The following is a 27,636-nucleotide window of genomic DNA, read 5'->3' as shown; positions in this document are numbered from 1 at the left end:
ATTATTAGTTGTTAAAGTTTTACTGTACCTAATATAAATCAAATCTAATCATAGGTACAAATGTATAGGAAAAAACATAGTGTATATAGGATTTGGTAGTACCCACATTTTCAGACATACACTGGGGGTCTTGGGACATATCCCTCTTGGATAAGGGGTGGAACACTGTCTCAGCATCATTCCTGAGTGAAGTAACTTTCAACATAACTGTATAGGATGTTTTTTCTGATTTGCTTGTTACAAAGTTATTTCCAGGCTCTCATGCAGTTCTAGTTATAAACATTACAAACCATATAATATCATGTATTATATAATAAGATCCATCTGTAGATACATCCTTGAGAAACTGGTATGTGTTTTATTTTTAAGTAATGGTTAAAGGAAACCATGTCATAAACTTGGCATTTTCTACATATTCAACACATTCTTGTAGTAAAAGGAGGGGAAAACTGCTAATAACAATTTACCTTCACTGTAGCTTTAAAAATGTTTAATTATCCTTATGGAATTATTGCAGCCTGAAAAAAATAACTCATCATTTTTTAAAGTTATTTTTTGTTTGGGGATCTATGATAAAAGCCTAACCACTAAGGAATCATATACTAGGACCTAATTAGTTATTTAACTGGGACCGTTGGTAATTTTCATTGTTTAATCATAAGATAGAAATATGGACTTGGTCCCTAGATTACAAGTAACTCTTCTTCCACCCAACATGAAGTCAAAGGGAAGAAATTTTAACATATGTTATGGCAGCTAGGCAAACTGTCATGTTTATAAGCAAGTCTTGAAAGCAATTCATGCAAATTGCATAGCAGATTGTTGTCACTGGATCTTGCATGCTGTGGGCAAAGAGTCCATAACAGTGGAACCAACAGGTTGCAAAGAACAAAAACAAAAGAAGGGACAATAGGATGAAGAGCAGTATTTTAGAGAATAAAAGTGTAAACACATTTAGAGTTAGACAAACATAACTTGCTAAAAATAATTTCTGTCTTCCAAAAACCTAGAAAAACACACTTATGAAGTGATAGCTGCTGGGCAGATAACATTTAAAAATTAAAAATAAACAGGAAACCTTATTTACATGTAAAAGAAATGATCAAAAAAGATTAATATGATTAGTGAAAATGTGGTGGGGGAAAATCTTTGAAATTAAAACAAATGTGAATGTTTAAAAGTCTCAATAAATTAAACCATTATCTGCACACTAAGTAAACAAGTCATGAACTTAATCATTTATGAACATAGTTGTCATAAATTTATGTTTCACTGGAACTCACTGTCATATCTCTGTTGCTTTTGGGTTTTTGTTCTGGAAAATAGTAGAATGAATTGTAGAAAACATCATTTCCTGGAAAATAAAACACTTTGTCTCTGGAGAATGCAAAATGGAACTTCTTTGAAGTCTGAGTGGAGGGATTGAGTAGTGAGTTTTCTGAGACTGGAATCTATTTGCTTTGTTTTTCTTCTTACCCTAGTAGTGCTCCGGATTTGTTAAGCAGATGAGAAGGTTGTCGTCACCTGCTCAGTCCTAATGTGTGCCCAGAAAAGGTGATATACAGCTAGCCCTGCTTATCCTTGAGTTCTGCATCCATAGTGTCAACTAATGTCAGATCAGATATATTTGGGGAAAAAAATATCTAGAAAGTTCCAAAAAACAAAACTTGAATTTGCCACATGATGTCAACTATTTGCATTGCATTTGCATTGTGTTAGGCATCATATATGATCTATGGATGATTTGAAATATATGGGAGGATGTGAATATGTTATATGTAAATAGGATACCATTTTATATTATTATAAAGGCTTGAACTTTTATGGATTTTGGTATCCTTGGCAGTCCTGGAACCAATGAATGTCCCCTGAGTTCCCAGGGACAACTATATGGGTGTGCTTTGAGAATAAAGCACTGATTGGAACTTCAAAAAGGCATTAGTGTGTCCCATAAACAGAGTTAAGAAAGTTTCTAAATTCAGAAATCTAAGATAGAGACCCAAGAATAAGGATGCTACCAGAAAAAAATGGTGACTCTTAGAAACTAAAAATACACCTCTCCTCCTCCAATTTTACTTTATTTAATTTTATTTTTGAAGTACATAATGACAAATATGGTGCAATTTATATATATACATATATTTATATATATTCTGAATGTCTCAGTAATATTATATGTTGAAGTGTTGTTAATTAAACAATGTTATACTAAAAAGAGGCTTCCTTGGTGGCTCAGATGGTAAAGAATCAGCCTGCAATGTGGGAGACCTGGGCTCGATCCCCAGGTTGGGAAGATCCCCTGGAGGAGGGCATGGCCACCTTTTCCAGTATTCTTGCCTGGAGAATCCCCATGGACAGAGGAGCCTGGCAGGCTACAGGCCACGAAGTCACAAAGAGTCAGACACAACTGAACAACTAAGCACAGCACATACTAAAAAAAAAAAACAAAAAAACTTACAGATGGCTTTGCTGCTTATTCAGATATTGACATTTTAAGAACAAAATCCAAGAATAGAAGGCTACTTACTATATATCATACCAGAATTACATATATATTACCAGTATTTCATCAAAAAATAAAAGTGACTGGTGGGAATTTCCTGGGTTCCATCGTTTAAGACTTTGGCTTCCAATGCAAGAGGTGTGGGTTTGATCCCTGGCTAGGAGCTAAGATCCCACATGCTGCACCACCAAAAAAGCAAAGCATAGAACAGAAGCAATATTGTAACTAATTCAACAGAGGCTTAAAATTGGTCCACATCAAAAAAAATTTTTTTTTGAAGTGACTACTTTAATATTCTTGTCGTTCAGTTGCTAAGTCTTGTCCGGATTTGTCACCCCCTGGTTAGCCAGACTCCACTATCTCCCAGAGTCTGCTTCACATTAAGTGGCCAAAGCTTCAGCTTTAGCATCAGTCCTTCTAATAATAGACAGTGATCAAGACCATCCCCAAGAAAAAGAAATGCAAAAAGGCAAGATGGTTGTCTGATGAGGCCTTACAAGTAGCTGAGAAAAGAAGAAAAGCTAAAGGCAAAGAAGAAAAGGAAAGATATAACAATTTGCATGCAGAGTTCCAAAGTATGGCAAGCAGAGATAAGAAAGCTTTCCTTAGTGATCAATGCAAAAAAATAGAGGAAACTATAGAATGGGAAATGCTAGAGATCTCTTCAAGAAAATTAGAGATACCAAGGGAACATTTCTTGGAAGGATGAGCACAATAAAGGACAGAAACTATATGACCTAACAGAAGCAGAAGATATTAAGAAGAGGTGGAAAGAATACACAGAAGTACTATACAAAAAAGATCTTCATGACCCAGATAACCACGATGGTGTGATCACTCATCTAGAGCCAGACATCCTGAAATGGAAAGTCAAGTGGGCCTTAGGAAGCATCACTACAAACAAAGCTACTGGAGGTGATGGAATTCCAGTTGAGCTATTTCAAATCCTAAAAGATGATTTTGTTAAAGTGCTGCACCCATATGCCAGCAAATTTAGAAAACTCAGCAGTGGCCACAGGACTGAAAAAGATCAGTTTTCATACCAATCCCAAAGAAAGGCAATGCCAAAGAATGTTCAAACTACCCCAAAATTGCACTCATCTCACATGCTAGTAAAGTAATGCTCAAAATTCTCCAAGTCCAGGCTTTGACAGTACATGAACCATGAACTTCCAGATGTTCAAGCTGGATTTAGAAAAGGCAGAGGAACCAGGGATCAAATTGCCTCCATCCTTTGTATCATAGGAAAAGCAATAAAGTTCCAGAAAAACATCTACTTCTGCTTTATTAATTACACCAAAGCCTTTGAGTGTGTGGATCACAAAAAACTGTGGAAAATTCTTCAAAAGATGGTAATACCAGACCACCTAACCTGCCTACTGAGAAATCTGTATGCAGGTCAAGAAGCAACAGTTGGAACGAGACCTGTAACCATGGACTGTTTCCAAATTGGGAAAGGAGTATGTCATAGCTGTATATTGTCACTCTGCTTGTTTAGCTTATATGCAGAGTACATCATGCAAAAGGTGAGACTGGATGAACCACAAGCAGGAGTCAAGATTGCTGGGAGAAATATCAATATTTCTCAGACATGCAATGACACCACCCTTATGGCATTAAATGCTGCTTCCGCTAAAGAGCCTCTTAATGAAAGCGAATGAGGAGAGTGAAAAAGGTGGCTTAAAACTCAACATTCAGAAAACTAAGATCTGGCATCTGGTCCCATCACTTCATGGCAAATAGATGGGGAAACAATGGAAAGAGAAAGACTTTATTTCCTTGGGCTCCAAAATCACTGCTGATGGTGACTGCAGCCATGAAATTAAAAGACGTTTGCTCCTTGGAAGAAAAGCTATGACCAACCTAGACAGCATATTAAAAAGCAGAACATTACTTTGCCAACAAAGTCCATCTAGTCAAAGCTATGGTTTTTCCAGTAGTCATGTATGGATGTGAGAGTTGGACTATAAAGAAAGCTGAGCACCAAAGAATTGATGCTTTTGAACTGTGGTGTTGGAGAAGACTCTTGAGAGTCCCTTGGACTGCAAGGAGATCAAATCAGTCAATCCTAAAGGAAATCAGTAGTGAATATTCATTGGAAGGACTGATGCTGAAGCTGAAGCTCCAATATTTTGGCCACCTGATGCAAAGTACTGACTTATTTGAAAAGACCCTGATGCTGGGAAAGCTTAAAGGTGGGTGGAGAAGGGGAGGCAGAGGATATGGCATCACAGACTCGATGCACATGCGTTTGAGCAAGCTCTGGGAGTTGGTGATGGACATGGAATCCTGGCGTGCTGCAGGCCATGGGGGTCACAAAGAGTCAGACACAACTGAGCTACTGAACTGAATTGAACTGAAGTGAATTGAACAAGGAGTAGAATGAATTCAAGCAAATCAATTAGGCTTGATAGATCTACCATTTTATCACTGAAGTCCTGACTGATCAAAATTGACTAGAATCTTAGAAACGAAAGAAGGTTTTCACCCTCACATATGGGTGAAGGAAGTGATAGTTCTCAAAAGTTGTCATATATAAATCATGCGCCATTTTATAAAGCAAACTTCACTGTCCTGTCAGGTTAAAATAAATTTTTTTGAGGGAATGTCTGCTTTGGAGTTTTAACTTAGACAAATTTTGAAAAATTGGTGCCAACTGGAAGCATTTTATTGACAGTTTAGTGACTGGCTTTTCTTCTGATAACAGCAGAAATTTAAGGTAAAAGAAATATCACTAATATTGAAACAACTTGATCGTTCTCAAGAGCAAGTTATTTCCCGTCTCAGTCTATTTGGAAACCTTTGAAAAAAATACTTTGATTCTGAAACATGTTGATTTTAGCCAGGTTTGCCAATGATCACCAACTCTGTTGATATAGAAATCGTATTGCATGATTGGGGATTTATAAGAAATCTTTGATAAAAATATTTTATTCTATCATGAGGAACTCAACTGTGTTCTAACTATTATTTGAAATGTATTAATACTGAATATATGCACAATATAACATCAAAATGAAATAGATTTTCATCAAAATATAAATCACTTAATTTAGCAACTAACAATAGTAATATCAAATTTAAATGGGTAAGGAGGGACTATGGTATTTTATTAATATGCCTGCTGTCTATAAGTTTTAACCCTTACTATTTCTTCACTTTTGTATTTGTATATGTATTAAAATTAAATGTTTTTTAGGAACCATGTGTCTAGGTCTTTCTTTTCTAAGCCATTATTAATATGTGCCTTCTAAACAGTTCTTATAATATTAATTATATCTAATTATATAAAATATTAAATCAACCTTCCAATTTTATTACTTATCATGTTTGTTCTCTCATCTTTATTCCACTGTTTTACTTTCCTTCATTTATTGTCATTATTTTAATCTTTTGATATAGGCTATTTAAAATCATCTATTGGCTTTTTATAGAAGTAAAACATCTTTCGCTTTATTGACTATGCCAAACCTTTGATTCTGTGGGTCACAACAAACTGTGGAACATTTGTAAAGATATGTGAATAACAGACCACCTTACCTGCCTCCTGAGAAATCTATATACAAGTCAAAAAGCAACAGTTAGAACCAGACATGGCATAACGGACTGGTTCCAAATTGGAAAAGGAGTACATCAAGGCTGTCTATTGTCACCCTGCTTATCTAACTTATATGAAGAGTACATCATGCAAAATGCCAGGCTGGATGAAGCACAGCTGGAATCAACATTGACAGAAGAAATATCGGTAACCTGAGATATGCAGATGATACCAACCTTATGGCAGAAAGTGAAGAGTAATTGAAGAGCCTCTTGATGAAAGTGAAAGAGGAGAGTGAAACATCTGGTTAAAACTCAACATTCAAAAAATGAAAATCATGGCCTTTGGTCCAATCACTTCATGGTAAACAGATGGGGAAGCAATGGAAGCAGTGACAGACTTTATTTTCTTGGGCTCCAAAATCACAGCAGATGCTGACTGCAGCCATGAAATTAAAAGACGCTTGTTCTTTGGAAGAAAAGTTATGACCAACTAGACAGCATATTAAAAAACAAAGACATTACTTTGCCGACAAAGATCCATATAGTCAAAGCTACACTTTTTCCAGTAGTCATGTACGAATGTGAGAGTAGGGTTATAAAGAAAACTGAGTGTCAAAGAATTTATGCTTCTGAACTGTGGTGTGGGAGAAGACTCTTGTGAGTTCTTGGACTGCAAAATCAAACCAGTCAATCCTAAAGGAAATCAGTCCTGAATATTCATTGGAAGGACTGATGCTGAAGTTGAAACTCCAATGCTTTGGTCACCTGATGCAAAGAACTGTCTCCTTGGAAAAGATCCCAGTTCTGGGAAAGATTGAAGACAGGAGGAGAAAGGAACAACAGAGAATGAGATGGTTGTATGGCATCACTGACTTGATGGACACGAATTTGAGCAAGCTCTTGGGAGTTGGTGATGGACATGGAAGCCTGGTGTGCTGCAGTCCATGGGGTCACAAAGAGTCAGACACAATTGAGGGACTGAACTGAACCAAACTGAACTGAACTGGCTTTTTGGGAAAAATTATTTCTGTTTTCAGTAATTGTTTCTGATATTACAAGATGCAAATCTAATTTTCACAAACTACTTTGTTGTTGTTTCTCAGTCATCAAGTCCTGTCTGCCTTTGGGACCCCATGGACTGCAGCATGACAGGCTTTACTGTCCTTCACTCGCTGCCTGAGTTTGCTCAAACTCATGTCCAGTGAGTCAGTGATGCCATCCAATTATCCCATTTTCTCTTGCCCCCTTCTCCTCTCTCCCTCAATCTTTCCCAGCATCAGGCTCTTTTCTAATGAGGCTACTCTTCACATCAGGTGGCCAAAATGGTGGAGCTTCAGCCTCAGCAACAGTCCTTCCAATGCATATTCAAGGTTGATCTCCTTTAGGATGGACTGGTTTGATCTCCTTGCAGCCCAGTGGACTCTCAAGAGTCTTCTCCAGCACCACAGTTCAAAAGCATCACTTCTTCAGAGCTCAGCTTGTTTTATGGTCGAACTCTCACATCTATTCATAACTACTGGAAAACCATAGCTTTGAATAGGTGGACCTTTGTCAGCAAAGTGGTGAAATTTGAAGAAAATTTTTGAAAAATACAATTTACCAAGCTGATATAAGAAGAAAGAGAATATAAGTAGTTCCATTATCTAATACAAATTCAGAAAACTTTAAACAAAAACACTCCAACCAGAAATCTTCAGGCAAGATGATTTTTACTGGAGAATTAAATATTCAAGGAAGAACAAATATCAATATTAATTAGTCACTTTATTTATTTATAAAATAAATCATTGCTCTAATAATTTTTTAAAGGCAGTATATAGATAATGCCAAAATCTGAAAAAGCAGTTGAGGGGGTGGTTTAGTAAAGGAGGAAAGAACAATGACACAGAGAGTTGAGAAATGGAGATAACATGGAAGGAAAGAACGAATAAAAGAAGAAAGGTAAAGAAAATAACATGTCACCACTATCTCTCATTCAGCAAACTGAATTCACCAATGTACACAGAGAGCTTCCCAAGTGGCACAGGTTCTAAAGAACCCACCTGCCAATGCAGGAGACATAAGAGACACGAGTGTAATCTCGGATTGGGAAGATCCTCTGGAGGAGAGCATAGCAATCCACTCCAGTATTCAGCCAGGAGAATCTCATGGACAGAGGAATCTGGTGGCTACAGTCCATGGGGTCACAAAGAGTCAGGCATTACTGAAGCGACTTAGTACACATGCATACGAAGGAGAACCTATCATAACCAAACTCTCTTTCATCTCAGAAATTCAAGGGTATTTTTTTTAAGTAGCTTTACTGATTTATATTCCATGTATCATAAAATTCACTTACAGCACACAATTAAATGTATTTAGGATGTTTACCAATATATGCAACTATCACGATGGTCAATTTTAAGTTTGCATAACTTCAGAATGTAATCTTATATCCTGTATCGATTGCATGCTGAATTAAATTTGCAAACTGACATAACAAGGGATTGACAGGATCATACTCCCTCTGAAGACACTAGGGAATGATCTTTCCTTGTCTCTTTACTTCTGTGCATTATTGCAGATGCATTTTTGTGCTCTATTATTAGGTGCATATGGGCTTCCCTGTTGGCTCAGATGGTGAATACTCCCCTTGCAATGCAGGAGACCCAGGTTTCATCTCCGGATGGGGAAGATCCCCTGGAGAAGGGAATGGCAACCCACTCCCTCCAGTATTCTTGCCTGGAGAATTCCATGGACAGAGGAGCCTGGCAGGCTACAGCCCATGGGGTCACAAAGAGTCGGACACGACTGAGTGACTAACACTTTCACTTTTTTTCATGAGGTCCATATGTGTTTATAACTTTTATATTCCTGATGGGTTGAACTTTAAGCATTATGAGATATGTCTCTTTTACCTAGTAACATTTTTTGTCTTAAATGCTTACCTAAAACACTTGATGTGCAGACCATAATTTTTTTAAAGATAAGTTGGTTTCCCTCATGTATATTTAAATTTAGGAAATTAGAAGGCAGACAACACACAGGGAATGACTTTCTAGAAGTAAAAAGAACTCTTGAAATTAAAAAAAAAAACTCAATATAAATGGTCAAAACGATCTGAACAGACATCACACTTAAAAATATATATGAATTGTTAATAAACATATTAGAATGTTATACATGTTTAAGGCATATAAAAATGAAAATCATAATGAAGTTCAATTTCATATCTATCAGTATTATTAAAATTTGAAATAGAAAATCAAGTGCTGATAAGCATATGGGGCAACTGAAAGCCTGCTGTACTGCTGGTGGAAATGTAAAATGGTTAGATCCACTTTGAAAACTAAATCTAAAAATTTTAAACATACATTTGCCATAAGTTACAAATTTCAATTCCTAGATGTGTACATAGGAGAAATGGAAATAGCCACATAAAGATTTGTATGCAAAAGTTTATAAAATGTCATTGGTAATAACATAATTGGAAATCAAATTATTACAAAGAGGAGAATACTGGATAAACAATTTGTGCTATATCCATACATTGGATAACTTCCAGGCAATAGAAAAGAATGAACTGCACACGAGGCAGTACAGATAATATCAAAATTATTACACTGAGTGAAAGAAGTCATACAATACTGAGTACCTACTGTGTAAACTCATTTAAGTAAAATTTCATAAAAATAAAATCTAATTTAGGTAAAAGAAAACAGATCAGTGAGGAAGAGCAGTGGAGAAATAGAAAGATTACAAATGGGCACAAGGAAACTTTGAGGGGTAAACAAAATGTGCCTTATGCTGACTATACTGATGGTTTCAAAAGTGCATCTGCACATCAAAACACAGCAAATAATATACGTTTAATAAGTGCAGCTTATAATGAATCAACTACCACTCTATAAAGTGATAAAAGCAGCATATTTCCAAACATATCTTTATTGGTTATGATATTTAGTTTAATCTTAAAACATTCTCCAACATCTAATCAGAAACAAGTTCAGAGATACAGCTTCAAAAGTGACCATGAAATAATGCTCTTTTCCTTTCCTTTATTAAAATTAAGTATAAATGGAGTGGAAGAAAAAGGTGAACAGATACAAGTATTCTAAAAGTAAAATACCATGGTCCCAATCAAACTTGAGTAAGTTCCCAGCAGTAGAAATAGCCAGCATGTTAGCTTAGCGTGAGATTGGAAGATTTTTGTAGAGGGGAATGTAAGAAATGGAATATTTTCATTTTTTACTTGTTTCAAGTTTTTTATCAGTCCCTTTCATTTCTCTTGTCTCTTCTTTTTCCTCTGTTGCTTTTATTTTTCTTGTTTCTTGTCTACATACATTTTATTTTATATGTTGTATTTACTTCATGTCTCATTTCTGTCTCTTTATTTGTATCCAGACAAGATTCAACTTTAGTATATTATTATTTTCCACTTTTTTTCTTTCCACTTATTGCTTCTATCATAAAATGTGCCTTTATGTTTTGTTTTTATTTCCTTCTTATCATCTTAATTATATATCTCTGAAACATATTATTAAATCTATTAGTGTACCATTATTTATTACATTTCTATTATATTTACATTGAAGAGCAATTATAAAAAAAATTAGTCACATGTGGGAGCAATAATGCCTAGTGAAATTCATTTTTATAATTTTCTATAAGTAGCAATTAGTTGAGTTATGATTAAATCCCTGGTGTTTTCAATTCTTATTTACTATACTACCTAGTTGGCAAATCTTTCCATATCCTTTCATGCTGATGACCACATTATAATATTATGCCTAACTAATTTAAAATTCTAGCAGCAGTTCTGCATTTGATTAACTAAACTGTTATTTCTTTAGGTTGATATTGGAGTGAAAAAGTACGTTTGTAAGTATGTTCATAAATAATGGAAAACATAGCTTGCATTATCAGATATCAGAACTGCTCTAATAGAGTAACAAGAAATGAATTTTCACTTGGCAATGTTAAACACATAAATACATGGTCTATGTAGAATTCCAACTTTCCCAGATTAACATTAATACTTTAAAAAGCTTTTACTTTATTTTCTTGAAGACCTGTGAAGAGAAGTAAAATAGTATATCCCATAAAGGAATCATAAATAATATTGGAAACAGGTCTTAATATATAAGGCTATTAGAGTATAATATGTTTTCTTTATTTAGATCTTAAGAAATAAATATGCATTTTAAAGTTTTTTTCACATAGTAATGAATTTATAAGAAAGTAGAAATATTGAAACTAAACTGTGTAACAAAATATTTGGGAGGTTAAATCAGTTATGGCCTCAAAGTTTTACAGTAATAGTTTTAAAAACCAGACCTCAGATATATATATCTATTGAGTTATATACTTTCAATGATTTACTTCTCAATAAAAGAAACATACAGTAGTATTTAAATTATTATTTACATACATATTTTATGCCTATTAATATTTACCTTAATAAATCATATAAGCATTAGGTAATCACACCCAATTGTTTAATTTCAATTTAATCTAATGTTTAGGTCATCAAATAACTTTAAAATTTTTTTAAAATAAAAAGAAAATTGAAGTCTATATTAACTTTGGTCTAAGTCTTGGATGAAATAAACAACACATAAAAAATTTCTGTCTTGGATATGAGAACCTAAAAATGAATGCTAATTACAGGAAGAGTTCTGATCTTCAGCCATTATTATTTTCACAGTACATTGAGATAGATTCCCCTCAATTAACCAAAAGCTAACCCAACCTCCTGATTCTCCACAGACTGTTTGTTCCTTTTTCTTGAAACAAAAAATTATAGGTTATTAAATATTTTAATTATCTTAACTAAATATCAGTATTAATTTAAAACAATGTCAAATATTTTACTGATTTGGGAAGTTTCTTCTGTTTATTTGCTTTTATGTCAGGATATACAAAATGGAAGGTTATGTTGCCTCAGTTATGTCCCCAAATTAGAATTATCGTATTTACAGAAGTTAAGAGGATCTTCCCTGGTGGCTCGGGTGGTAAAAAATTTTCCTGAAAAGCAGGAGACCTGGCTATGATCCCTGAGTAGGGAAGATTCCCCAGAGAAGGGAATGGTAACCCACTCCAGTATTCTTGCCTGGAGAATGCCATGGACAGAAGAGTTTGGTGGGCTACAGTTCATGCGGTCACAAAGAGTCAGACACAACTAAGCGACTAATACACACACACGTGTGCAGAGTAGTTAAGAAGACCAAGGAGGGTATAAAAGGGCCAGTTCCTTTAAGGAAATTAATTGTGCATAGTGTATCTTATTGTCTTAGAATAAGGCAGTGTTCCAGTTAAGAACACTGGAAAAAGGAAGATGTTTCAAGTTCAAACAAAGGCAAACTTGGACAAAGCTACAGCTTTTCTATCTCCCAGATTTTCTAATTTGATTTTGATGTATTTTTCTTGTCTCTTCAGAATTAGCAACTTGTAAAATTCCCTTTTGTATATTATGGACAACTATTATTTCCCCAAACCTGTTCTCTCTTCTGGTATAATGCCCTCCTACTCCTGGGAAATTATGTGATAATAGCCATGTGGGACAAACGCAGGACATAGCTGTTTGATTGCGTGTCATTTCATCCTTGAATATTTCTACTTAATTCTTCTGTGTAATTATGAAATAAATAAGTTTATCCTCTCAAAGTAAATTAAGTTATACAAATTATTGGAGCAGGTGACTTTATAAGATATGAAGCAATTATTGATGCATGAACATTGGTTGAAATAAATCATAATGAGAGCTGTTTATTAAAGGTCTTATTTCAAAGAATTTTTAAGAGTCCTAGCAATTTTTAAAAACAGTCATTTTGACTCAGAAATGTGTCCAAATTAATTAAAAGTAGCATCAGCTATTTTTAAAAATTACAGCAGATGTGTCAAGAGTTATTTACTAAATTGTGTTGATTAGATACAAAATATTTGTTTTTATTCACATCATATTATTGAAGATTTATAAACAGATTTTAATCAGGTTGATTAAAACAATTCAGTAAGTCAACAGATGCTCACATATTACTGCTATGAACCAATAGAAGTTCAGGAATTATTTTTTTCTGGATTTGGACATAGTTGATACAGTGTATCCACTTCTGATCTCACACACAGATATCGAAGTTGCCGATGCTTACTGCAAAGTTTGTAATGTGCCAAATCATTTCAAATGTGACACAAGGAAAATAATCATGTTCAAAGTGAATATGGGCTTGTCATCATCTACCTTGCAACACATTTTAAAGTGAAGAAATGCTCACTCTTCTTGGAAAACCTAACTTTTTTGTTTATTATAACCTTTAACAATTTGTCTCCAAAGAAACCAAACTGTCAACAATCGCTGAGCCAGATCTGGCAGCTTGGCAGTTCTCACTGCTCAATGAAAAAAGAGCAAAAAGACACAATCCATCAGAGACCACACAGCTCCAGGTATCAATTATTATGATGCTTCATTTCAAAATATTTTCCAGAATCATCTAAATGAACACTTGCTTACATTAGAAAATAAGTGTGAAGACTCTTCATTATGGCTCTTCAATATAAATTAATTTATGTTATGAATCTATCATTTTGATGACTTTGATGTCTACAAGGAAGAAAGAAGGACAAACTTAAAACCATGATTATTTTCCTAAACCATTAATAGGAATCATGTAGTTATAAATCATTGAAACTTCCTTCTATAAATTAAATTTTATCTGCATACTATGTTTTCATATTCTTCTTCCTTAAATTCTCACTAAGAGTTCCAGATTGACTCTAGATAGCTTTGATAATGTATATTTTGCTGTTGCTGTTTAGTCATTAAGTTGTGTCCAACTCTTTGCATTCCCATGGACTGCTGCATATCAGGCTTCTCTGTCCTTCACGGTCTCCTGAAATTTTCTCAAACTCATGCTAATTGAGTTGGTGATGCTACCCTAACATCCTATCATCTGTTGTCCCCTTTTGCTCCTGCCTTCAGTCTTTCCCAGAATAGGGTATTTTCCAATGAAACTGTATATTTTGAGAGAATGACAAATAATTAACCTTCAATAACAATAAGCTTTTTTAAATCTGGAAACACTAATAACCAAAGTTTAATAGTACATTTTAATTTAAAGAGAAAAGAACTATCCCTTTCTCTGCAGTCCCAGTTCTCCTCATTCTTCACTACTTTTACACAGGAATTAATACGGTACTTAGAGCAACTAGGCACAGCACAGGATAGCACAAACACAGGTGGTTTTGATGATTTATGTTAAGAACTGCACACTTGCACACAGTAAAGTTGAAATTGCTACATTCATTACAATAATTATTATTCATAAACAGCTCATTGGGGCTTCCCTGATGGCTCAGTGGTAAAGAATCCACCTGCAATTCAGGAGTTGCAGGAGACATAGATTCAATCCCTGAATCCATCCGGAAGATCCCCTGGAGGAGGAAATGGTAACTCACCCTAGTATTCTTGCCTGGGAAATCCTATGGACAGAGGATCCTGGCTGGCTACAGTCCACGGGACTGCAAAGAGTGAGTTACAACTGAGCTACTCAGTTTACATATATATATATATACAGATATATATGCATATATATATATATATATATATATATATACTTTTCCAGAGCAGACATATTTTTAAAATTTTGACAATTGATGGTAGGTCTTGAAGAAAGAGTTTTTGAGTGACATATATGAAATCATAATTATTAATGTGTTTTCATGCATTAAATAGTTTAATGATTTTATTAAACATCATGATAAGGTTTTCACTACCATTTTACTGTGTGAGGATTTAGTTTGATTATGATTACATGAGTTACTATAAATAAAATACACCTTTTCAAATGTTCAACATGCCAAAATCCAAAATATGAATAGTACCAAATTCTAGCCAAACAGTGGAGCCTTAATTTCTAGCAGGAATACAAAGTGATTCAGCCAGTTTGGAAGACAGTTTGGAAGTATTTTACAAAACTAAACATACTCTTACCATACAACCTGACAATTTGTTATTTACCTAAATGTGTTGAAAACATGTCCACACAAGAACCTGCACGCATATGTTTATGGCAGATTTATTAATGATTGCCCAAACTTGCAAGCAACTAATATGCTCTTCAGCAGGTAAAAGGATAGATATACCATGATGCATTTAGGCAATTCAACTCTAAAAAGACATGAGCTATTAATCCATGAAAAGATATGGAGGAAACTTAAATGCATACCACTAAGAAAAGGAGCCAATCTAAGAAGGCTGCAAACTGTATCATTTTAATGATATAACATTCTGGAAAAGATAAAACTGGAGTCAATGAAAAGATCAATGGTTGCCAGAAGCTGGGTTGCTGGATAAATAGGTGAGGACAGATTTTTAGGGTAGGAGAAACGATTCTATGGGATGCTATAATGGTGGGATTGATTCATGCAAATATGTTGTTGTTGAGTCACTCAGTCATGTGCGAGTCTTTGCGACCCCATGGACTGCAGCACACAAGGCTTCCCTATTTTTCACCATCTCCTGGAGTTTGTTCAAACTCACGTCCATTGAGTCAGAGATGCCATCCAACCATCTCATCCTCTATCAACCCCTTCTCCTCCTGCCTTCAATCTTTCCTATCATCAGGGTCTTTTCTAATGAGTCAGCTCTTTGCATCAGGTAGCCAAACTATTGGAGCTACAGTTTCAGTATCAGTCCTTACAATGTATTCTCAGGGTTGATTTCCTTTAAGATTGAATGGTTTGACCTCCTTGCTGTCCAAGGGACTCTCATGCCACTATACATTTGTCTAAACCCATAGTTTGTATTACCACAAAACCAAGAGTTAACGCTAGTGAAAACCATGGAGCTTGGCTGATCGTGTTCTGTCAATATTGTTGTTGTTCAGTCACTAATTCTCACTATTTGGGACCCCATGAATGGGAAGATGCCGAGCTCCTCTGTCTTTCAGTATCTCCTGGAGTTTGCTCAAATTCATGTCCATTGAGTCGGTGATGCTATCTAACCATCTCATCCTCTGCCGCCCACTTATTCTTTTGCCTTCATCTTTCCTGGCATCAGGATCTTTTCCGTGTGTCATCTTTTCACATCTGATAGCCAAAGTATTAGAGCTTTAACATCAGTCGTTCCAATGACTATTCAGGGTTGTCAGTGTAGGTTCATCTATCATAATTAATATACCTTTCCAGTGGGGATGTCAACATGGAAGAGGTTTGGCTTGTAGGTACAGGAGGCAAACAAGAAATCTCTGTATTTTCTGTTCAATTTTGCTATGAACCTAAAATGTCTCTTAAAAAAAGTCTATATTTTTTCAAAAGTTCAATATTACTACTAGTTCATACTCTGTTTCAGGATGCATACTATTTAATATGTTAAACATCATGATTAATTCATGATTTTTTGGAGTCCCTATGAAATGGATAATAATCGGTGGAATTTGAGAAGAATTTAGATGGAGGAAAGGAAGAACAAAATAAATTAGGAGAAAAGGACTTTTCTCATTCTGTTAGAAACAATACAGATGGCCATAAACACCAATTCAGAAAATAAACTCAGGAGGAAAAAAAAAAATTTAAACTGGAGTTCTAAGTGTTACCAGTGACATTTCACTATCCTTCTTGGTCTTAATGCATTTTTCCACCATTGTTTGTCAAGAATAGATGATATGCTGCTAGTATTAGCCAACTCTGTGCAGGAAAATAGACAAAATATCAACAGTATCTTCAATAGCTCACAGAATCAGCCTGCATTTTTATATACTATTGAATTGGTCTGATTCAGGAAAAAAAATTTGAGTGGAAAATGTTACAAATTCCCTCAGAGTGAGAAGCCATACTTTCTTCTAAAACAGGTAGCTCAAGACATGTCAAGGTTTTAATATGAGTAAATGCACTTTGTAGTTTCAAAATGTTTTCAAAACTCTTAGAGAGTAGCAAAGTTAAGAATATTATTTTATGAATAAATCTTTATGGGTTACAGTCAAATGATATTTTCAAAATAAACTTTCTTCAGTAAATGAGATACATGACTTTTACTCCCCAATGAAAATAGTAATGATGTGTTCATCCTTGAAAACAGATTCCACATAAAAACAACTCTATTGGAAGAGTCATAAGAATTGGAACTTTTTTAGTAATGACTAAGGTTTCTCAGGTGCCACTAGTGGTAAAGAAGCTGCCTGTCAATGCAGCAGACATAAGAGATGTGAGTTTGATCTCTGGGTTGGGAAGATACCCTGGAGGAGGGCATGACAACCCTCTCCATTATTCTTGCCTAGGGCATCCCACAGAGAGAGAAGCCTGGCAGACTACAGTCCATAAGGTCACAAAGAGCTGGACATGACTGAAGAACTTAGCACACATGCAGGAAAAATGCAATACTTTTATTAGATTTATTTTACATTAAATTGTATTATCATAAAAATGCCTCACCATACTTGGAATGTTTAATAAGCAATTGTAATCATTTACTTTACAAACATAAAGGTGACCTACTGAAAAAGTATTTAAAATAGCATGGTCAAAAATGTATCTAAATAAATCTGTAGAACATCTTTATCTATTCATCTGTGATAGACATCTAGGTTGCTTTCATGCCCTGCCTATTGTAAATAGTGCTGCAATGAATTTTGGAATGCACTGTCTTTTTGAATTATGGTCTTCTCAATGTATATGCCCAGTAGTGGGATTGCTGGGTCATATGATAGTTCTATTTTAGTTTTTTAAAGAATCTCCATGCTGTTCTCCATAATGTCTGTATCAATTTACATCCCCACCAACAATGCAAAAGGGTGCCCTCTTCTCCACACCCTCTTCATCATTCACTGTTTGCAAATTTTATGACAATGGCCATTCTGATTGGTGTGAGGTAATAATACCTCACTAGAGTTTTGATTTGTTTTTGCTAATATTCATGATGTTGAGTATCTTTTTATGGGCTTCATCTTTTCATGTGCTTCTTGGCCATCTGTGAAGTGAGGTGAAGTCGCTCAGTTGTGTCTGACTGTTGAGGTCCCATGGACTGTAGCCTGCCAGACTCCTCCATCCATGGGATTTTCCAGGCAAGAATACTGGAATGAGTTGCCATTCCCCTCTCCAGAGGATCTTCCCAACCCAAAGGGATCAGACACGGGTCTCCCACACTGCAGGCAGACTCTTTTTTGTCTGAGCCTCCAGGAAACAACCAGGTATCATGAAAGAAACTTTCTGCACTGGCACAAGAATATCATGCTTTGCGTCTTTCTTTTTTATCTTTTTCATCACGGGCATTTGTCTAATCTATCTATATAATTCCTGAATTGTTCAAGCATAATAAAACCTTCATCATGAGGCTATTCTATTGGAGCATTAACAGAGATTATGTATAGGAAAATGCTAAGCAAACTGTAATATGCTTATGTAAAATTTAATTACATCAAGTCTGCTTCTCACACTAATTACCATGCTGTTATATGACAGTAAATCATCAAAACTCCTTCATCATAAAATGTAGCATACAGAAATGTACATCAGGTACATGTATATTTTAAAGGATAACAATTTTCAAAACGCATTGTTTAAGATAAAATGTTGTCTACATTTTGGATATCTCCTTTTGTCCTTCTTGATAATGTCTCCTCATACACTTTGAAATCCCAAAAGGTAATCGCTTCTCTACATCTTGTGATAATCATCCTCTTTGTCTTCATAGGTTTCCTATACATAATGGGTGTGTGTTAAGTTGCTTCAGCTGCATACCACTCTTTGCGACACTATGGACCATAGCCCACCAGGCTCCTATGTCCATGGAATTCTCCAACCAAGAATACTGGAATGGGTTGCCAGGCCCTCCTCCAGGGGCTCTTTCCAACCCAGGGATCGAAGCCACATCTCTTATATCTTCTGCACTGACAGGTGGATTCTTTATCACTAGCACCACCTGGGAAGCTATATATCCCTAAATACATAAGTCTCACATTGGCTTGCTTAGAGAGTTTAGGGACACTTAAAATGATTAGCTTAGGATTCCTCATGACATGGCAGTGAGATTCAAAAAAAGGGCATTGCAAAAGGAAAATCTCCAGTGTGTAAACATTTGTCAAACTTTGTTTTCATTATGTTTGCAAAAACCTTATTGGACAAGCTCAGAGTCAGTGGGGGAAGGTACTTCACAAAAGACATGAATTCTAGAATTTGTGACTCATTTGGAACAATCAAAGCCATAGTCTACCTTCGAGACCTAAGCAGGTAGATGGACAGTATTACAGATGTATTTATACAGATGCGTGTATGCTCAGTTGCTCAGTCTTGTCCAACTCTTTGCAATTCAGGGACTGGAGCCTGCCAGGCTCCTCTGTCCATGGAGTTTTCCAGCCAAGAATACTCGAGTGGGTTGTTTTTTCCCTCTCATTAAAGTAATTAACTAAATTATTATATCATATAATGGATTTGCTTGTATTTTAATATTGTATTTGTATAATGGCTTTTGATTACTCATGTTATTATTATTTAATTATAAAATAGTCAGAATACATAATTTTTAATCAAAATTAAGAGGCTGGAAAAAATCTAAAGAAAAGTAATTTCAGTACAAATTTTCTTTTTCCCTAGAGTGATCAATTCTGCATCTTGATAAAAAATGTAATGTGTCATATTTTGAAAATCAGACATTGGATTTAAATAGAAAATGTGTGGCACATGTATTCTTGTTTCAATCTCTTTATCCCTTTATTTGAATCTTATAAGTCAAATTAGCAAACAACTCTTCAGACAAAGAATAGGACATGTGCATTAAATAAGTGCTCATAAGTTTTCATATTTCATGAGTTTTCATAAACCATGAAACTAAGATCCAGGAGAGACTGATACTTAAAAGTTTCTGCTTGTGGAATGACTTCTCTGATTTTGCCATGGTTATTTTACATTTTCTCTCTTCAAATTCTGGCAGGTATGTGATAGTCCATGCAGCAGCTTTTGAAGACAGAACTTGAATGATAAAATGTTGACAGATGATACTTACAAAATTGAAAAGAATTTATTTGTTAACTCCAGAGACAGCAAAATTAGCTGACTAATGTTAGAGGTTTAAGATAAAAAAGGTAACACAGGTATTGTGGGTTACCATTAAACTATATTATTTCAATAAACTGAAATTTTATTCACGTTATGTAAAATATTAAAATTAAGCAACCAGCAACATACTCAATGTATTGATACAAATGAAAGGTATCATATAAAGAAATTTATCTGATAGAAAACATAAAACACATTTGTTTCTCTTTAAATCAGAATTTAAAAATTATTTGTGTTTTAGCAAGTTTCCTTTTTCCTTGAATAAATATTATCCAAGCAAATTCCAAAGATATAATTAGCATTTAAGTTTAAGAAAACAATTTTGTTTCAAGCAAGCTATCTAACCATTAAAATGGCATAAGATTTAACTATAACTATTGTATAAATATCTCATTTTCCTCAATAAAACATAATGAAACATCTGGGAAATAGTAAGTATACATACTTTGATTCAAAGAAATAAATTTGAATTAAAATATTTTATATCAAAATATGTATATATTGTTTTTCATTTACATATGCCACTATTGTCTATTAAAAAACAACCTCACCTTCCCCCAAAAATCCTGAAAGTAATAAGCAAGTATAACAAATGTGCAGTTTAAACAGTCAAAAGTCAATTGCTTTCTTATACAGAACAAATGAAAATTCGAAGTTTGAAATTTAAAAATAGCATTTACAATAACACCTAAGAAAGTGAAATACTTAGGTGTAAAATCAAACAGAAATTTTTTTATATGCAGAAAAGTATAAAACTCAATATTTTGAGCCTTACAATCCATGAAAACTAAATATCTTTTCACTTATTTAGATATTTTTTGATTTCTCTTAACAGAGTTTCACGGGATCCAGCAATTCCACTCCTGGGCATCTTGAGAAAACCATAATTCAAAAAGGCTATGGTTTTTCCAGTAGTCGTGTATGGATGTGAGAGTTGGATCATAAAAACTGAGTGCCGAAGAATTGATGCTTTTGAACTGTGGTGTTGGAGAAGACTCTTGAGCCTCCCTTAGACTGCAAGGAGATCCAACCAGTCCATCCTAAAGGAGATCAGTCCGGAGTGTTCATTGGAAGGACTGATGTTGAAGCTGAAACTCCAATCCTTTGGCCACCTGATGCGAAGAGCTGACTCATTTGAAAAGACCCTGATGCTGGGAAAGATTAAAGGCAGAAGGAGAAGGGGACGACAGAGAATGAGATGGTTGGATGGCATCACCGTCTCAATGGACATGAGTTTAGGTGAACTCCAGGAGTTAGTGGTGGACAGGGAGGCCTAACGTGCTGCAGTTCATGGGGTCCCGAGAGTCAGACACAACTGAGAAAATGAACTGAACTGAACTGAACTACCTACTTCTTGAATAATATTGAGTGGTTCTTCACATCTGACATTCTGTTGTATATTCTATATCATAAGACATTAAAGGTATTTATTTTCCCCAATACCCAAATATTTTTATTAAAACCTAGTATATAGCAAATAGTCTTCATTCATAGAATTAGGCAAATCTATATGTAAAAACTACGCTGCACATAAGAACAGACCCACAATAAGACAGAAACATGAAATTAACATGACTCAAAATTGGAGCTAGGAAGAGCAACCATAACTGATATAATTTCATATGAACTACATAAGAATTAATTAAATGAATTTCATCATCAAGCTTATATAGACATTAGAAAATAATTGTAGTAAAAATAAGTTTAATAAATATGCCAATAGGAGAATATAAGCCTCACAGGGGCATATATCCTAGTGGACTAAGCTTAGCTGTCATGGCTAAAGTTATTCAGGAAATGAACTTTTTTCTTCATCTCGCAATCATAGAGATACTGCAAGAAATGTCTGAGCAATAGAATATAACACAAGCAATAAAATTTTAGGGGACTAGAAGATACTTATTAATTTTTTCACTCTTCAACAGCTAGAACTTTTTTTAATCATAATCATCTCCAAAGGTATATTTGAAGCTTTCCTTGTCCTCACAGCTGTATAATGTCTACATACACCAAAACATGCAGTTAGCAAGCATTTAGGCATGTTAAAATTATAAATTTGTTTCCTCCCATTAAATTACAAAATATTTGCAGGAAGATACTAAATTTTATTACACTTTCACTACATTTAACACAGTACCAAAAAGTCATTTAATTAATCAATTAGTTCTTTACATTGCTAATGACTGCATAATACAGTGAGATTGAAAGAACACAAGAGGAACAAATACATAACACAGAGAAAGTAAAACTTACCACGGATACTAAAATATGAAAAGAATGGAGAAATCTAAGAATTTTAACATCTTTGTCTTTATAACTTGGCACCTACTTTTGCATTCAATGGTAATTAACTTTCACAGGCAAAGTCTCCATGGAATTACTCATCATTTTGATGAGTTATTAGATGGAATTATTATTTACTCCACTTGTACAGTCAATGAGCAACACTCATTCTTTTCCCAAGTCGTAACTCACACACTACCATTTCCACAGCAAACATTAATCAACAGGTATTCAACTATAGTGCCTGAATGCCATGAGCTAAATTGTGCTGAATTATAATGCACATTAATACACTAGATCTCTCCAGAGACTTTTGATATATGGCAGTTGTAATTCCACTTTTACTGATCATACATTAAATTGTATTAAGGTGAGAAACACCCCTTAAATAAATAAATGAGAGCTTACTCTGCTTGAATAATTTCAATTTAGAAATTAATGTGCTAACATGGCCTGTGAGTCACTGCCTGTCTTCTCCGAGTAAACTCTAGTGATGGAGGCAGGCTGTGTTCACTTTATATTCTACTGCCCTCTGGCTGATAAAACGTGCTGCCAGAATAAGAGATTAGTTAACATTCAGCATAAGTTAATTAATATAGTTTATTAAAATGTGTTATTGTTGCCTTTATTCATTCTTAGTACATAATTCATTGCTGTAAGGGATATAATAAAACTATTAGGGCTTTCCAAACAGTCATCAAAATCTCACACAGCTGAGTTAGATTTTAAATAGTAGGATTCCTTTATTCACCTCTTGCTGCTTAAAATATTTTTTCTCACTGTGTGGCAAACCATAATTCAAAAGTTTATTATACCAAGTGAGTAAGGAGAATTCATTTGCAAAGTATGTGGGAGGTTTATCCCAAGAAACTCAATTGAATATGTTTAAAATACTCGGTTAAATAGACTAAATGTTGTAAATCTATGAATTTGGGAAAGCCATTTAAATTAATGGACACACTCAGGCATACAACAGAACTTTTCTAATCAATATAGCTCATTCCTTCTACAAAACATGATGTCTAGTGCTTGGGTAGGCTAAGAATTTTCTTTTAATGGGCTACTGTGAAGTGTGATGACATACATGTATTCCCACCAGGTGAACTAATATGGTTAACAAAAGTTAACTCTATCAAGTTAACTCTATCAGCTTCTCATCTTCCTATATCACACATGGTGAGCTGGGCAGTTTTTGTGGAAACAACCCTAAAATCCTAGTGCATGTGTATTCAGTTGTGTCCAACTCTTTGCGACCCTGTGGACTGTAGCCCACCAAGCTCCTCTGCCCATGAGATGTTTCAGGCAAGAATCCTGGAGCGGGTCGCCATTTCCTCCTCCAGGGTATCTTTCCAGTCCAGAGATCAAACCCGTGTCTCCTGTGTTTCATGCACTGCAGGCAGATTCATTACTGCTGAGCCATTGGGGAAGCCCAAAATCTTAACACAAAAGTCTTTTGCTAACTTATTCAAGGTCAACTACATGTCCTACGACACTTCAGTCAGCTCTACTCCATCAAAAATCTAGATTCCACCAAGATAGCACGAGTTGCCATCATGTCATTTGTGTTGTCTTTTCAACAAGTGCCTTTCATACTCTTGAGGCAAGGAAAGAGAAAATGTGGAGAACAAATAGAGCTTCTAGGCTTCCCACAGGTGTCTACACAATTTCTCCTGAAAATCACTGTCCAGGGCTAATCACATAGCACCATACAAACTTCTGAGGAGGTTGTAACAAATACAAGGATATTTAGTGCTCATTAAATGGTTCTTTTATTGGCATTACATCATGTAAACTAATTTTAAGATATATATTAAATAGGAGTGAAAAAATGAGGTATAGTTATCAAAACAGGACCATTTTGAAGTACCTTGATAAGGTCTAATCAATTTGAAAAAGCATACAACCCAGTTGTGTTAGGTAAAATAAATAAATAACTCTAAGGAAAAAGCACTAAAATCAAAGTAAGAGATTTTAACTTCTCACTGTGTGTGCTCAGTTGCTCAGTCCTGTCAGACTCTGCATCCCCATGGACTGTAGCTCACCAGGCTCCTCTGTCCATGGTGCTTTCCCATCAAGAATACTCAAGTGGGCGGCCATACTCTCCTCCAGGGGAACTTCCCAACTCAGGGATCAAACCCACATCTTCTGCATCTCTGGCATTGGCAGGTGAATCTTAACCTCTGAACCACCAGGGAAGCCAACTGCTCATTAATTTTCTTTAAAATAGCAGATAATAATAATGAAGCACTGCAGTTATTTCTGCAAGTTGTGTGAAAAATAAGAAACACTCACAGTAAAACTCAAATAGACTCATATTAAAAGAAAGAGCTTTGATCTTACATTATGCTTATAAATGAACATTATTTAAGATAAAATGTTTAACTCAGGTACATATACTGTAAATTAAAGAATAGTGAGATGATGTTTGATTGAATGTGTTACTTCTATGTGACTTTAGTCAAGTTATTTAGCTTTCCCATCACTCAGTTCCTCGTCTATAAAATAGATTAGGAATAGTACACATCTCTCGGAGTCATAAGGAATAAAGGGGAAAATATATGGCAAGTTCTTTAGCACATAAATATCACTGAATGCATGTTAGCTATCCTTAGTATCATCACGATTTTAACTGACTTATTTAATTAACCATGTTTTTTTTCCAGTAGTCATATACAGACATAAGAGGTGGACAATAAAGAAGGCTGAGTGCTGAAGAATTGATGCTTTTGACCTGTGGTGCTGGAGAAGACTCTTGAGAGTCCCTTGGACTGCATGGAAATCAAACCAGTCAATCCTAAAAGAAATTAATCCTGAATATTCACTGAAAGTACTAATGCTCCAATACTTAGGTCACCTGATGTGAAATCGGTTCATTGGAAAAGACTCTGATGCTGGGAAAGATTGAAGGCAAAAGGAGAATGGGTGACAGAGGATGAGATGATTGGATGACATCAGTGACTCAATGGACATGAATTTGCGCAAACTCCAGGAGACAGTGAAGGACAGAGAAGCCTAACATGCTGCAGTTCAAGGAGTGGTAAAGTGTCTGTAAATTGGACTTAGTTTCTGAGCAACAACAATTTAATTAGCAAGCCAAATTCTAATATGATTTCCGTTGAAGAATAAACCTTTTATTTCTAAAGTTTAAATTGTATTTAGCTTTATTGCATTTCAGTATATGTACTTTGAAAGTTAGCAACCTTTTAGACATTTTAAATTTTAATAAATTTAGTATTTTAATGTATATATATGGAATCTAGGATGTTACTGATGAATCTGTTTGCAGAGCAGCAGCGGAGGTGCAGACACAGAGAACAGACTTATGGACAAGTGCCAGGGAGAAGAAGGAGAGGGTGAGAGTAGCATGGATGCATATACACTAACATATGTAAATAGATAGCCAATGGAAATTTGCTCTAAGACTCAGGGAACTCAAACTGGGGTTCACAATAATCTAGAGGGGTGGGAATGGGCAGGACTTGGGAGGGAGGTTCAAGAGGGAGGGGACATATGTACACCTATGGCTAATTCATGTTGATGTATGACAGAAATCAAACCAATATTGTAAACCAATCATCAATCAATTAAAAATAAATAAATATTAAAAAAAAATCTAACTTGAAAAAAATAAATGTAGTTTCTTTTTAAAATATAGTTTCCAAAGAAATTTGACCTTTAAATTTTGAATAATTTATTAGCTTCTTTAGCATCTTGTTTTTAAAAGAAAGCTAATGCTTGAATTCCAAGCAAGGGAAGTCATCTGCAGTAAGGTTTTATTTCAACTCTAAAAACTGACTAACATACATAAAAGCATACAATCAAACACTATTTTCAATCCATCTGTTACCATTTGTAAAGCATTTGACTGTCAGTAGTGAATAAACCTAGAGATTAAAGAAGTAAGACTTTAAAATAATAATTTGGAAATTTAAATGATTATACATTCTTAATAGTGCCATATTTTTAGTTGTTTATTTTTGAGTGATCTAGTTGTTTTTTTTTTTTTTAATCTTAACTTTGGAATTTAAAAAACACACAATACAGTGCTGTGATATACTCTATTACATGTTTAAAATAAATTCGCATGTTGACATTTGTAATGAATATATCTTATTAACCTATATTACCACCAAAAGATATGTTTTAAAATGGACCTGCATACATAAAATTCTCCTTAAATAAATTCCCAAAAGGATGTATACTTTAAATAAAATACAACATTACTTTCCTTTCAGCTTTGAGTTCTTTTTTGTTTTCCTTTTCCAAGCTATGAGTGCAAAAATATGTTAAAAAAAAAAACACTTTTGTAAACATTTAGAACAAAAATTGAAAAGGCACAAAATATTCAAATTTTAATTTGCTTTTCTCTTCTTTTAGCCAAATTACATGAAATGATAATTATTAGTAATTTGCCAATGACCTTCTTGTGTCTTCCGCTGCACTCCCTTTTATCAAGGAAACCAATCTACCAATTTCTCTCCATTCTATTCAAATGCAAATATTAATCAATCAGGCCAATTTCAACATATTCAAATTCTACCTAGAATGAAGTTCATTTGAATTTCAAATAGGATTTGGAATACACATTCAAAAAAAGTTGAATTTATTTTGATCTCAACAGATTCTTGGGTCAGGATCAAACATCCTGCTAGGAAGAGATAAAACCTTCAGCTCCATTTCTTTGATAGAAATCTCTCTCTCTATTTTTTTTGTAGTGTGAGAGGAAATATTCACTTCTGAGAGAGAATGAATATTCAACCAAGATCAATAGCCTTCAGTGCTTGGAGTTTGTAGTTGCAAATTCATAGCCTCTATAACTTTGATGGGAAATTTTGAACAGGAAATATGGTGCTGTGATTTTATAATCCAACAAAAGAAACATGTTTGCAAATAAACGACATAAGCATCACTTTCAGGAGAACTTGTTGGACATGGGTTGTAGGACCAGATCGATTTACACAGAGCACCTGCTGCCTGAGTAGGATTCCCCGTGGTCCTGTGGATAGATCTGTTCCCAGTGGTTAGGAGAGTTTCTTTTATTGTTTCTGACAAACATAGCAGTCTGGTCACAGGTGTGGAAGACAGTTTTTTTAAAAAAGAGAAGAAATACTCAAATTTTGACTGACATTTAGGTTATAATAAGACACAAATGCATAGTAAGTCCAAGTGAAAGTGAAGTGAAAGTCATTCTGTCCTGTCAGACTCTTTGCGACCCCGTGGACTGTAGCCCACCAGACTCCTCTGTCCATGGAATTCTCCAGGCAAGAATACCAGAGTGGGTTTCC

At 34.8% G+C, this 27,636-nt stretch overlaps 1 long non-coding RNA gene across 2 annotated transcripts in view; it reads left to right on the top strand.

Moving 5' to 3' along the window:
- Positions 1-25,500, top strand: part of LOC145516334 (uncharacterized) — a 35,008-nt gene extending 9,508 nt beyond the window's left edge. The window contains exons 4-6 of one of the 2 annotated variants that reach the window (XR_014061305.1): positions 18,708-18,910; positions 20,904-21,491; positions 25,015-25,500. This is a non-coding gene — a long non-coding RNA (uncharacterized LOC145516334). Of the gene's footprint in view, positions 1-18,707; positions 18,911-19,253; positions 19,384-20,903; positions 21,492-25,014 lie in introns of those variants that run through there. The other variant, XR_014061306.1, reaches the window with a different exon arrangement.
- Positions 25,501-27,636: the final 2,136 nt, after the last annotated feature.

Source organism: Giraffa tippelskirchi, chromosome 8 (assembly GCF_054371585.1).
Source record: "Giraffa tippelskirchi isolate mGirTip1 chromosome 8, T2T-mGirTip1v1.2.pri, whole genome shotgun sequence".
Lineage (NCBI taxonomy): Eukaryota > Metazoa > Chordata > Mammalia > Artiodactyla > Giraffidae > Giraffa > Giraffa tippelskirchi.
Note: the sequence above shows the minus strand (reverse complement) of the source record. Positions and strands in the feature narration are given on the sequence as shown.